Genomic DNA, 14,954 nt, shown 5'->3' on the forward strand with positions numbered 1-14,954 from the left:
ACTCAGCGGTTTAGGTAAACACAACCAGCTGGGTCAGACCGGACAGCAGATAACTGTCCGGCTAATCTCTATCTGCCCTCACACACCATCAGGCCCTTACGGAAGATGGCTCCCTCGGTGCATGTTGTTCTGAACAGTACCCAGACAGCGTACACTGATAATGAAGTGTGTCAGTGAAGTCTCCATTTAGAACACCCACCAATTATCAATTATGTCATGGATTATCAATGATGTAGCTATTCAGGGCAGAACATAACTGTGGAACTAACACACTATTTTTATGTCATTTGACATCATTCTGAGGTATATAACTAAGACCTGAATGTCAGAGCATTTCCTTTTCCAACCCGCTTCTTGATCTGCCTTGATGTTCCTACTAAAAGTCTGGATATGCACAGACATGAACATGCAACGTTTTTGAATTTTTAACATGGCCACTGTAGGTTTATTTGGAAGGGATTATGAAACAAAAACTCCAGGCACAGATGAGTTTCACCTTCAGACCCAGCATTCTCCCACCACTCCCCCATGAGCCAAAGGATAAAGTGCTTTTCTATTGAAATGGAATCCTTTCCATGCATTCCCTGAGTTCACCACTTGAGTGGCAATCTTTTCCAGAGATGTTGAGATATTCCACTTGCTTTGACTAGATACATGTTCTTATGAGGTTATGTTGACCAAAAACATTAATGGAGTCATTGCATCTTTTGCTGATTCCCTGCTGATCCCTGGTTGAGTGTCTAATTACAAAAGCTGATAATATGGCCAAATATCCAGTCATTAGTTTTGGGGATTTGTCTCTGCGGTGCAGTGTGATGCCATGTTAAAACTAATGCACTCATGTTACAAGATCCAAACTAATAAGACTGTTGGTAAAACCTTTGAAGTAACATGATCAGACATGACAGTAACAGCTGCTGCCAGTCTACTGGAAAGCAATGCGAGTATGAAACGTCATTGCCTGGCATCAAAACCAGGAACCCTGCAGGGTTTGTAAGGTTTGCAATTGTGCATAAAACGCATTAGTAAAAACTGCATCAACACACTGAAACACTGAAAGTGATCTTTCATTGTTTGTCGTGCTGAGCTGAAGCTAAGGGGGAAACTGGAGTACTATTACCTCATCTGGATTCTCCATTAATCCAGTGTTTCTATGTCAATGTGGGTGCGTGCCAGTGTGTATGTGGGAGTGAAATACAAGCACAAACACACATGCAAAGGCTGAGTCATTTCATACAGCTGCCAGCTGCCTGTTTCAACAGCAAACAGTTGAAAAACCATTAGCTGTTATCAGGATACACACACACACACACACACACTCTGAGGCAGTTTCCATCACTTCAGGGTATGTTAAATTGATTTGCACCATTTTTCCTGGAGACTTACATAACTTCCAACCACCGCAACACGGCAGCTTCTGCCTGACGCGAGAACCGGTGTCCCTGCGTCTGGTTCACAACTTCTGACGTCTTTAAACAACACCGAGCAGTCTGGCGCATTTTAATACTTGGGTTCGTTGATTTTACTTTGATTTTCACTTCATGGTTCTCATGTGTTAAGAACTGGATTATGCTGCACTCCAAGATAATTAAACACCTGATTTTGCTTTATAATTTTAGCCTACCTCCAAAAAGTAAGAAAAAAAAGAGGGAACAAAACAAATGTGCTTTTCTGGAAAATATGTGCGAACTTGACCACCTTGGTGAGTTGTGTGAGGGGCTTTGCGTGTCTACATACCAGAAAACAAATTTGAGCAAAAATCAGCTAGAAGATTTAGTCAAAAATTCAACACAAAGTCATGTTCATGCATTTGAGCATTTGAAAGGATACATGTAGCAAGAGCATGAAAAGTAGACTTTAAAGTTGATTTTACTGGCAAGAAAAAATTTAAAAAAATCAACCAGTTGAGCTCAGGATCCACTTAATAGGTCATAAACCGACTGGTGCCTCAGTTCTACAGTTAAAAGTTGGAGAAGCTCTAATGTCTGGAAATCATTTCTGCTTCTAGAAGGAACAACATAATTTTCTGTCAGTTCATTTATTTACAGTGATTAATAATACACAGCTGATTGTAGCAGTCACTTTATTGATGGTTATTAATGAGCTACTTAACTCTTTCTAACAGCTATCTGTGACAGAAACAGCAGAGGAAGTGATGATATTTACAGCTTTCATAACAAATATGGCCTCCAGATGTGACGTGTCAGTGTTAGCAGAGGGTGGGTGGAGCAACCGGAGCAAAAACATAAAACGTTAAAGTGCCACATATGGAATATAGATGGAACCCAATTAGTTTTTATATTTTCTAAAGGGGTAGTATTATGTATTTTCTATACACACAGTAGCACAATCAAGTAACTGTGTCACCTTAATTTTTTGGTAGAAAATTGCTGTATGTATAAAATATGAATTAAAAGAAATTTGACTTTGCAATTTGACACCTTGAAAGTGGGCCTGTCTCTTTAAGAAACTCTTGCTATTTCTGACACTCCGCCTTCAGGAAGTCATCCCAACATGGCTCCTCTATCAACACTTTTAACAACATTTTTACCAGCGTTGCACTGAAAAGTAGCCCATATAACTAGAAAATTTCTGAAGAAATTTTAACGGGGCCTGCCAAAGTGTGCCCGTCGGTTGGAACCCAGCGTTCTGATGCTACAAATTAGCATCAATACTAAAGTAAGCTGCAATGTACTAAAGAGCATGTGGAGAGTCACAAGCATGCTGAGTAACATGAACTTATACAATTCAGTATGTTGAAATTAGTGTACAAGTTAAAATGAGCCAAACTGCTAACATTAGCCTAAATGCTGGCAGTAGCATGTGGGGCATCACTAACATGTTGTCTTGTGGAGGCGCGTCAAGGGCTATTGCGGCGCTCTTCGAGCGTCTAGCGCAGCCCCATTTGAACCGTTTGACGCATCTAGCGCATCCAACTCTCCACATAGACTTTGAATATAAACCAGACTCGCCTGACGCTCAAAACGTGTTTGCACTATTAGAATGCACCATTAGAATGTTCAGTTCCTATGGTAACAATGAGAGATTCATTTGATGTATCAGAGTGATGTCATCACTGATGATTGATCAAAGAGTGATGTCATCACTGATGAGTGATCAAATTTGATGCATCAAATGAATCTCTCTCTTCAAAAACAGCACACAGACTGTTTTTTCAGACCTGTTCCTTATAAGTTACAGGAACTTATAAGTTCTTGTAACTTATAGTTATGAAACTTCTACAGGAGCATTGTTAAAATTATTTGAAGGCACAGAATCAGCCCCGTACAAGTTCACATTCTCAGGTGAGACTCACCTCAGTATAAAGTTCATTTTTCAGTACTGGAATTGCACCAAAGATAAATTAGTTTAATCAAAGTATGTCATGAATACGTGTGCATGCCATGTACTCCATCTCAAGTCAGGAGCATACTAGCTTTTTTGTTGCTTTTGACATCACTAGATGATATGCATTTAAGATATAACATAAACAGCACTATTCAGAGATGCAATGAGTTTATAGCAGTTGTTCGAATTATCTAATCGTCTGTTGATTTGCAGCAGTCCACATTAATAGCAGATATGGAGGGCTCCAAAATAAAATTCTGCTTTGGCCCCATGGAGGCTTGGGCCAGTGGCCCTGATGCCAACATCTCCAGAAAACATATTAAAGATTGTGATTTTCCTGTAAAAAGTATATAACAGGTACGAGTGACGAGGCAGAAACAAATCTGTACTTCACTAATCCTCTTGGAATCTGTTCTGATCAAACATTTCCAAACAGCACCATATCTGAACTTTCTTCAAAATAATCATTGTGTCCATGTTATTTTCTTTGTCATTCTAGACAATATACTTATTTTTATAAAAAGGGGTGCGCCGATTTATGTTTTCGCATCCACCTGAATAATATGTAGTTGCGCCCCTGATGATAGCAAAGTTGAATATTGTTACAAATAAAAAAAAAAGAAATATGTTTGAAATAATACTGACAGTAAAGAAAACACTTCTACAGTATAGAACTAAAAAAAACTTTCACAAAAATGTTTCACTGTAAAGATGGTTTGTTTTGTTGAAGTGTGAAATAAACTTCAGTGGAGTTTGAAAACAAAATATGTGCATAGTTAAATGTGTGGTTGAATGATGTGTGTGCCCAGTTGATTTTTTTTTTCCTTTTTGGGTGGAGGGTGGGGAATTTTATCGTAATCCATAGGGGGGCCCAGAAGAAAATCTTTGGGAACCACTGTATTAACCAATCTGTGCATATAAACAGATCGCAACAGCTCCTGTCCAATACGTTTATACCTCAGCTAACTAGAACCGCCGTCGCTCTTTTTCCTCCCGGCGCCCGTTAGTTCAGTTGCGATGACAACAGTAAATTAAACTTAAAAGGACTACTAACTGTTACTTGGCCTGTTTTTTAATTATGTCGCCAGTTACTCGAAATGCCAACAAAAATAATAGCTCCCCTCATGAGATCAAGCCGCACGTTTTGATATATTGTGAAGGGGGCAGGCAGCGGTATGAGCCACATTAACGGTACTAGGAAGAGGCAGTTATTTTGAGGTGTGGAACAATAGGTGCCTGCCTATGCATTGCTATGGCAAGCCCCAATGAACTCAGTAGATGTTCCACCAGGTGTTTGCTAATTGGTGCTGGCTAGTCTGAAGGAGCTGAGTGGGAGAGTCGTGAGGGAGGGCAGCTCTGTGAGGCAGAAGCTTGGAAACTGTCCACCCAGGTGCTTTGCACAACTGAATGGTTGCCCCAGGAGATCAAAGTGTGTTTTTTTTGTCTGTGTTTCTTCAGTTATGTGAAGAAAGAAAGAAAAAAGTATTGTGTCTATATACATCAATACGCACAATGGTAGTTGTCTTAGCTCTACCACAAAAGCTAACCTCCACAGACTTCCTTATTTCTGCTTTTGGGCAGACAGCCAATAAGCACCAAGAAAAATAAATGATGCTCCATGATTGGCTGCTTTGCAAACATCAGACAGTAGAGTGCCAAGTAACACTGCAGCTTGGTAACTCAGCTATTTTTAATATGGTCAATGACAAATATCTGCAAATAGATGGGTTTTCCACAGATAATTTTGAGTCAAGTTTTGCAAATAAATCCGCAAACAGGTGAATCTGCTGCAAATAATGAAAGGCGAAACAGCAGGATTCACAGTGTACTTAGGTCATATTGAAACACAATTAATATTAAAAGAGAGGAAACACACACACACACACACACACACACACACAGCACAAGTGTATTAGTTGCTGTTTGAGTTTGTTCTTCAGTCAGATGATTAAAACGCTTCTGAAATGGACCGGGATCAGTTGTGTGTCGTGGTTTCGATTGGTTTGGACAACGTTTGTGCCTAAGTCAATAAGACCAGGATTTGAAAAATTTTGATTTTTGAATTTCCTCACATTGCTGCAGATAACCAACACCTAAATGCATGATAAATTAAAAGTAGCTTGATCACTTCAGTTCTGATGATTAATGTTTTTTGAAGGGCAATTTTGTTTACAGAGAAGTCATGATCCATTTTATTTACAGCGTTGGTTGTGTGTGGGTTTTTATTTTCATTTTATCAATTGTTTTCCGTTGTCCTGTTTTTATTTTGAATATTTAAAATATATTCTAGTTCCAGTGTTCTTTACAGAATTAAATTGTATTAGTCTCTTAGAGGGAAAACTTGCATCATCATGCTAATTAGCAATATATTACTAGAAAATGTTCTGGAAAAACAACATCATCGTTTATCGTAACAATTACTGGGGCAACTTATTGTCCAGAAAAAATTGCGCGCAGGTTTTCCTAACTGTAGTTCCACAGCTCTGAACCTTCATCACAGCTTAGTGTAGTCGGGTTTCTTGTTGCAGCATGTTGGGGCTGTTTGCTTCAGAGTTTCTCATACTGCCTTTCCGTCTTCATCCTGACATCTTCCAACAAGTTGAGGAACATGGTGCAGACTTTGCTTTAGGCTCCTCAGTCGTGTCCTGCCGTCCATCATTCTCTGCTGTGTTGTGGCACAGCACAGAATGATGCTGCTGTGCCACAACACAGCTACAGACCGTCAGCCTGTAGCGTCTGCAGTCCTGTTGCTGGTTAATGTTACGCTGTCTCTGCTGGCTTAGCCCTGACACAGCAAAGCAGCTCTGCACCTCTCCACAGCGCTGCTGCTGCTGCATTGAGCTCACTTCTGGGTGAAAAACTGGTTTTCAACCTAAAATAAAAGCACTGGAAATTTGAACTTTAGAAAGTCGGGCAGTAGAGCTGTCTGATGCAGTACAGAGACGTTCTGTGCTCCTCAAACGTCGAGTCTTAAAAGCCTTTAAAAGGCCAAAACAACTTGAAGCCTCGTGTCTGTAAAGCTGCTAAACAGCTTAAGCACAGAGGAAAAACTAAAAATGTATGAGAGCAAACCTAAGTGTCCCTCTGCAGAAGATCTTCTCTCTCACACCCGCCCTCTGTCTCACCCTTGGGACAACGAGGAATTTCCTGTGAGAAGGAGGATGAATTTTCCATATACTTAGTGGGAGATAGACAGACAGGGAGAGGGGGAAAAAAACAGCCAACAACAACAAATACATAGGTCCCTGGCCTGGTTTGACCTGTTGTTGCCATCGGTGATAATGTGGAGAAATTAGAAGAGACCAGCTGATAGAGATGGAGGCTGATGTTTACAAGATGTCTGCAGTCTTTGTTTCTCTGCAGGCCTCCCCAGATGATTAAAATAAAGATTCCCACAACAGACATGGATCCATTCCAGTGGTTCAGCACCAAACAGAGAACCCAAACAGAAACAGGCTGAGGATAAAGCTGAACTGTGTAAGTTTTATTTAAAAAAAATAAAAATAAAAAAAAATAAAATAAATATATATATATATATATAATTTTTTTTGTTTGTTTTACACATTTGTTCAAACTGTCATGACTGTTTATAAGATAGATAATATCTGAAAAAAGAATCGAGCTCCTCTGCCTGCTCCCAGTTCTAACTAGAAGTGACCAATCAGAACCAGGAGGGGGGCCCATCAATCACTCCTCTGTGTGGCACTGCTCCAGCTAGCACAGCGCATTATGAATGCTGAGGCTAGTTAGCATAACCACCGATGGTGACAGATAAACAGTTTTCTTAACAGTAAGTCGTTTTTCTGCCATTAGCACATTTAGCAGCGAGGTCATGAGGTTGACTGACAGCACCAAGACCCGCCTCCTGGCTCTGATTGGTCGCTTTTAAATCAGGAATGGTGCATTTCTTTGTGTAACATAGTTATAGGCCACATTTGGACGGCAATGATAAGCTCAGGAACGAGGTGGAGGAGATTGATTGTTTCACAGATTATCTGCCTCATAACATTCTGTCACAATATGGTGACAGTTTTAACAAATATGTAAGAAATTGATTTCATTAAAGTTACATACTGCAGCTTTAAACGCTTGGCACCTTGAATATTCCAGCTTTACTGAAACACAGTACTGCACATCCCGAAATTGTGATGACAAATAGACCGTCAGGTCATTGAACAGCTGCTACGTAGTGTCACTATCTACACTACATTTTTAGAGTTGAAGATACCTTGGATCTACAAGGAGTGGAGTTCCTGCAGGTGGAGCGGTGAACGATGGGGTGAAGGGAGGATTTATGAGTGACCAAAATGGACAACACTGAAATAAGGAGTAGGAGGACTAAAGGTCAAAGTGAATATCCGACATCCATGAAACTGGAGCTTGTGTTACTTTAGTGATAAGTCTGTTTTATAGCTAAACTCAAGGCTGAGTGGAAGTGAGCATGATGCAACAAGCTGTTCCAAAGTAAACATGATTCTACTATTTAAAAGCAGCTTAGAAAGCCTGCAGTCAAGGCAAGAACCAAAACGGAAAAGCCTAAACTGGACCAGACACTCACTGATCAATGCAGCTCTAATGGAAAGTGATATTTTTATTGCCAAAGGCTGCAGACAATCCAGTTCAGTAGAATATTTAGACAACATTCATCTACACTATGAAAAACCTTTGTAAGATGTTTTTTTTTTATATATACACAACATAATGTGTTTGGAAGCCTTTACTGGTCAGAGGCCAACAACATCTTATAACTTAGGTTATGACATCTATCTATGATGGATGTTCTAGAGAATAATTCTAGGAATTAGAAGGTCTTAATTATCAGCTTCATTTAACAGTTTGATTAATGCTACCTTAGTCTGGTCTTGTGTCATTCAAAGACTCCACTACGCCATTTAAGGTTTGCTGGCTGAGCCAGATCCAACAGATCTAAATGACATATGTCAGAGATTTGGAGATGCCAGGAATGTTCAAAGTCCTTCTTCAATAGCTGGGTTGTAGTGTTGGTCTGAGTTGGGTTTAAAACAGGGGTGGGCAACTCCAGGCCTCGAGGGCCGGTCTCCTGCAACTTTTAGATGTGTCTCTACTTCAACACACCTGAGTCAAATAATGAAGTCATTAGCAGGACTCTGGAGAACTTGACTGCACTGAGGAGGTGATTCAGTTATTGGATCCAGGTGTGTTGGGCCAAGGAGACATTGAAGAGTTGCAGGACACCGGCCCTCGAGGACCAGGATTGCCCACCCCTGGTTTAAAAGGTCCCAGCTGCTATAAAATCCAATCAGTTGCTTCATCGGCTCTTCAGTCGGATTGGTGCAGCATCTGCCAGAGAAAGACTGGAAAGAGGAAGCATCTCGGGTCCAATCTGACTTAACCTCAGCTCTAATCTGGGATTTCTTCTTCCTCTCTCTGGGTTAATCGTTCCACTTGAAATGACATTTGGTCTGGCTCATCTTTCTGGCTCCACTGAGGTGGAGTTGGAGTTAGAGGAGGTTATGGCACGATTAAACTGACACTTATGAACTTTTTCTGTACTATAAAACGGTGGCAAAGGTGTTTTAAACTGTGGCAAAGAGCTGTGTAGTGGAACAGTTACTGGCATTTTGCTTCAAGAAGGCTCTGTCTTCATGTTGACATATTTCTTTTGTGCGTGCGTTTCGCCGGATACTAACATGTACCATCCAGAAAGATGGCCGTTAGGTTAACTGGTCTCTCTATACTGCCTATAGGTATCATAGGTTTCCATATGACATTATGGAAATGTAGGAACACCTGAAAGCCTTTAGACTTTCTATGCTGATTCTGTAAAGTTATAGTAATGTTACAGTAACCATTATGAACTGTTAATTCCTGAAATGACTCCCTTCCATGACGTGATAGTATATTTCCATCCATCATGCAAATTTTGAGTGAACTTTTGTTGTCGCAAAAAAAGAAAAAAAAAGAAAAGAAGAAAAAGCAAAGTAGTTATGATGTGGAGGAAATCAGCCAGTCAGCACAATTCGTTGATGCTACACAAAGCAGTAATAAACAGAAAATAAAGTCTACAAAGTAGCATGGAGCACACGTCTCACAAAAATGGAAAGTTCTTCCCTCCAAGGTGGAGGTCTGGACTTCTTCAGCGTTTCACGCCTCTGATACGGCCAGATATCAGAGGTATTTCTAATGCAATACTTCAAAATGCGAATAAAAAAATGATTGAAACACGGCTACTGGGGTGACTACTAATAACTGCACACATGCAGACATGACATGGTGGGTGAGTCTTTCAGTCATGGCAGAGCACAAAGGGACAGTGGCTGAGGTAAACACCATTCATGCAAGCATCAGTCGATCGCCAGTCTCCCAAAGTCTTGCCAAAGATTAATCGGTGCACCCACTTAAAGCATGGAAATTACCGGCAGCACTAAAACTAGATCAAAAGCCTTTCAAGGTAGACAGTTGAACAGTTTGTGCCATTTATTACAGTTCCAAACGATAACTAGTAGAGAAACCACAAACACTACGGTGTGTTGGGATCTTGAAGCAGATTGCTTGGAATCGAGAAGCTGTTCAGAGCATCAGAATAAAAAAAGAAAACAAAACAAAAAATGCAAAGACTGCACCAAACAGGTGAAGTGGTATTAAATGGAAGCTACAGATCAATTGACAGGCTTGGCGCAGATTTAACCAGCCAGTTGTAGAAGTAGGCCAGGAGGGATTTTTATACTCCAGTTAACCCAAAGCAGAGCCAGCAGGAGGAACTGAGTTCTGCCCCAATTTACTGAGCGTGTTACAGAGCTGGGTCATCTCAACACTGTCAAAATGATCATGTTTCAACTTCACTGGGCACGGTTACAGGCTGCGGCGCAGAAAGACAATCCACCGTCAGCAACGCTGTGGAGCTGCAGGTAACGTATTTGTTGCAACCCACAGTAATGAAACGATGAAGGAGGGATGTGGACAGCTAAGGAAGATGCTGGCCTAGCAACACTCTGGTACATAAACACCGCAGAAGTCTTCATCACTTCAACACAACGACTAGCCTCTTCTGTGTCCAAGATGTTCTGTGAGTCTCTTCTGTGTTTCATCATCTACGGTTCAAAATCCAAAAGGTCCAGCTTGATAACTTAGTCATTACAAAAACAATGACGTCTCCAACACAAAACTAGTGGCCTGAAGTAAGGGTGGGGAATATGAAATAAAGATTTTATCACAATATCTTCTTATTTATTGTGATAAGAAATGCTATGATTAAAAATACATTTAAAGCTTCTTTCAAGCAACTGTCACTGCAGTCAAAGCCCCTCAAACACAAATACTGCTCTTAAAGAAACAAACCCACTTTAAAACAGGCTTCTTCTGGACACCAGGGAGTAACAGAAAAATTGTGATTCTTATCACTAAGGTGACAACAGTAACACCATATTGTAATATTTTTTCAATTTACTGATGCTCTCATGGAACAAACAGTGGCAAAAACAGTAAAAATAACAATCCTGACAACACAACCAGTTTTATCACAATAAATCTAAATTAGTATCATGATTTATTATCACAGCAGGTAATTTTTCACCATAACACCAAACAATATGAAAAATGCAAGTCCCAGGAAGAAAACCGTTTATTGCTAGCTAAAGTTAGGAAGCTGTAGCAACAGACTAATAAATCCTGAGTTGGATAATTCTATGGAATTATAAATGTAGCTCAGAATGCAGGTTGATATTAATAAACCTTTATTCTGATTGTGAAAATACAAAATGAACATTTTCAATGCTCTTTATTTTTTAACCATTAAAACAACCTTAGAATTAGCTAAGCGGTCAGTGTACCGCTTAGCTAATTGTGTTAGTTGGGGTAACCTGCTAGCATAACCTGTTATGCTAGCAGGTTACCCCAACTAACACAATATGCGACTTGAGAACGAAGCCTTTAATATTTGTAAGACAATAAAAAAATAAATGTTGAAAAAATGGGGAAGGTATGTGGTTTTCACAGAAATATCTCTGAAGTTTGAGCTTATCATTACTGCATATTGTCCTTGTGTCCCTCCAACACGTCCCCTGCATCACTTTGTGAAGGCCGGCTTCAGAAAAGATGGTCTTCCGTGTTATGGCTAATCAATTTCTAATTCATGGTGATGATTGCCTCCTGAAGCAGGAGACACCTGGACAGACAGATGGAAGGCCTGCATGCCCGATGAGGCTGCATTTTAAAAGAGTTCTGGGACCGACCCGGGCCACCAAAAACACCAGCGAGGGGTCACATCTGAGCAACTAACAGGACCCGATAGGACTGGGCATGTTAAAAGTGATTTGTGAGCCAGCTGCTGGACGAACACGCCCGTGTGTGTGTGTGTGTGTGTGTGTGTGCGTAATGCTGCCAGGACGCCACGCCTTACTTGTGTCAGCCAGCCCGGCCTCTGTCAGCCGGCTGCAGCTCGCCGGCGAATCTGCGCCTCCAGGCCGGGAGGGATCCATCCGCAGGCCCCGCGGCGCCCAATACAGCGCCCAACACACACTCAAACACACCCATCTAGTGAACAACAGTGTTCCCAGGCAGCAATCAGGCCTGTGCGTCCGCATCTGCAGCCACAACTGAGACACATTAAATCAGCTGAGGTGAAAGGAAGCCTTTCCTCCGTTCCCCCCTCCCCGTCCTTCCCCTGCATTCACACGCAGCCGCCCCGCGGCATTAATTGGCTTTTATTGCGGCGGATGCTAATTAAGATGATCCTCTATGTCTTCGCAGCACAATGCAGCTCTGCAGCGCTCCAGCTGCAGTTTGTTCCACAGGAAGGAGAAGCAGGAGCAGAGAAAGCCTACAAATCCCGGCCGATGTGCTGGGATATTTAGGTAAAGGGCAACGGAGCTACTTACTGAGCGGATCCAGATCCCAAGGAGATTCCTGGGAGGAAAAGGCGCAGCCAGCCGCGGGGAGACGCAGCAGAAGTCTCCGCGGGGTGTTGGTCGAGGTTCCGCCGGGGATTGGAGCCGGTTTGCTCACCGACTGCCCTTATTCCCAGATAGATCCCAGATTGTGCCGATTCCCCCCTCAGCCTGCTGCCAGCCACACTGGATCTCTGCGATGCTACAAGCTGAACAAAGGCAAGCGAACAGCTTCCGCTTTAGACCACCAAAATAAAGGTGGGACTCTGGTACAGATGAGCAAAAAAAAAAATCTTATAATGACTTTGATTTAGTGCTGCAACATACCGAAACATTTAGAAAAATACCAACCAATTGCATTCAGCGGGGGGAAACTACTTGTTGAATTTCCATGTTCATGATACCTTTGAGACCCACAGCATCATCGGTCCTCTGCTGTTCTCGACACTTTGCTTTGCCAAACCCACGAGTGAATTAGGGCCATTGCAGATATAAAAAAAAGAGTAAATCTCAGCCGAAAGGTCCTAGAAATTTTCTAGAAAAATTATTCTTTTTTTCAAATGAGTTTCAAATGTCAGATATTTTGCACTTTTGGAAATGTTGTTTTTGAAGAGAAACACTCAAAAATGTCCTCTCTTTTTTGGCAGAAATGTACTCCTCTCTTTTCTCCATCTACTATGCACCTAATCCAACTGGACTGTTGTCAAAATTCTTCTCAAAGTGCAAAAGCAAACCAGCAAATAAAATTTATATTTTTCAGTAGGGTAAAACTTTGTGAATTCTGAAGTGTTTGATTAGTCTCTTCCTCTCTCTCTCTCTCTCTCTCTCTCTCTCTCTCTCTCTCTCTCTCTCTCTCTCTCTCTCCCTTTTTTTTCTTTTTTTTTTTGTTGTTGTTGATATTTTATAGTGAAACTGAAGGTGTTTAACTTCCGCAGTTCTGGACTCTCACTTTACACGTTTTTATTTCCATTCCGGATCCCAAAAAAACTGCCTTGTTTCCCGTCCTGCCCAACCCAGAAATTGGTCTCAGCCAATCAGTCCCGATTGGCTCACTTGTTCTATTCTATTCTATTCTATTCTATTCTATTCTATTCTATTCTATTCTATTCTATTCTATTCATAGAGTATAAGATACGAGGTGAAGTCAGCATCTGATCCGTTTTCAAATGTATATTACGTGAAAGCCTTCCCTCTAGTGGCCTGTATTAGTATTACACCTGCTTGTGTTCAAACAGCTGCTGTTGCAGTTACTACTTAGTTGATTAAATTGTTTTTCTCATTTATTCAGAATATGTTAGAGCAGTCTGCAGCAGTTGCAGACCTTGTGGTGAACTAATCACATGCATATTTTTACATTATGTCACAGTTCACACACTTCCCTGTGTTTTGTTGGGATTTTATATGATGGAGGAAAAAAAAAGAATGAGTCAAAAATATTCTTTTATCCGTTTTTCTTTCTCGGGTTTAGTCAGATTGTTTGGAGCAGATATGTTAAAATTATGCCACAGATTTCCAAGTAAATTCAGATAATAACTTTAACTGGGCCAGTCTAACGCATGGATCACACTTGATCTATGAAGTGGCCATCATCATGCAGTCTATCCAAGAGTAAACCCGATATCTGCAACATCTAAACTCATCAACACAAAACTTTTACCAGTAAACCTTCAGCGTCTTTCCACACAGCGTCCATCTCCAGATGAAGCTGTGGACAACTGCAGGACCACCGGCTCCTGTCAACACCAGAGCAGACACCTTCAGCCACTGAGCTCCCTGTTTACCAGTTCGCTTCGGAAGATGAAGGCAATCTGGTCGGTCTGAAAGACAGCCATAATCAAACCCACTCCTCAAAAAACCCACTCTTGGCCCAGAAGTCCTTTGCAGTTACAAGCACATCTCCATCTGAGAGATGGTTGCTATAATGCACTGACTGTTTCACAAAAGACCTTAAGACATTTCTTTTTGACAAAATTTTTGGTTCACTTCTTTATTGGTTTTAATCACTTTTTATCTATTCATTCTTATTTATTGTTGTCTTTTGTAGTCCTTTAAGATCTCAAGACATAAAGGGCATTATAAATAAAATGTATTATTATTATTATTATTATTATTATGGGGGCTCCTTCATCTTCCCATCAGTTTGAACCAGCTTCCTCTTCCCTGTTGAAGGAAAAGGCACTCTTTATGTTTCACATCATCCTCCCTTATTTTATATAGGAGTTGATAGTTGAATACAATCCCACATTTCCCCATATTTTTATACCAAGATCTGGTCTTACATGGCAAGATGAGACGTCATTATTTAAAAATGATGTCTCCTTTTATTTTGTAAAATGAGACGTTGTTTTCCTACCCCTTCAAAACTCTTGGTAAACGAATAATTTTTATGGTCGTAACATGACAGAAGGTCACCATAGTGGAGATTTTTGGAAGTTTACTGTTGAACCAAACTGTAATATATATAGTTTTTAATATTTCCACAGAGGAGGAAAGAAGAGAGATATGATAAAAGCTGCAATTGTTTGCTTGCGTGCGTGTGTGTGCGTAAAACCTCCAGCGTGCAGCAGCGGGACATCCCCTGTTCGCTTACAGCAGATCGCTGATGGAAAAAGGAATTGAGTTTTTCCACCCAGTCGTTTTCTGTTTGACTTATTTTCATCATTAAATATTTTTTTTTTCTGCATCCTGTATTTCTCCTTTTCCACCTCGTCTCAGACGCTGCCTCAACCTGAAGCCTTTCCC

General features: G+C 40.9%; 1 protein-coding gene across 3 annotated transcripts in view; it reads right to left on the reverse strand.

Annotated features, from left to right (window-relative positions):
• Positions 1–13,570, reverse strand: part of LOC106933239 (ras-associated and pleckstrin homology domains-containing protein 1-like) — a 77,861-nt gene extending 64,291 nt beyond the window's left edge. For 2 of the 3 annotated variants that reach the window (XR_015765261.1, XM_015012359.2), the window contains exon 1: positions 12,204–13,570. The gene's annotated coding sequence lies outside the window, so the exon portion shown is untranslated. The remainder of the gene's footprint in view (positions 1–12,203) is intronic. The other variant, XM_015012361.2, reaches the window with a different exon arrangement.
• Between the last annotated feature and the right edge of the window lie 1,384 nt (positions 13,571–14,954).

This window comes from Poecilia mexicana, unplaced genomic scaffold (assembly GCF_051168715.1).
Source record: "Poecilia mexicana isolate PSO_F unplaced genomic scaffold, ASM5116871v1 scaffold_2, whole genome shotgun sequence".
In the NCBI taxonomy this organism is placed as follows: domain Eukaryota; kingdom Metazoa; phylum Chordata; class Actinopteri; order Cyprinodontiformes; family Poeciliidae; genus Poecilia; species Poecilia mexicana.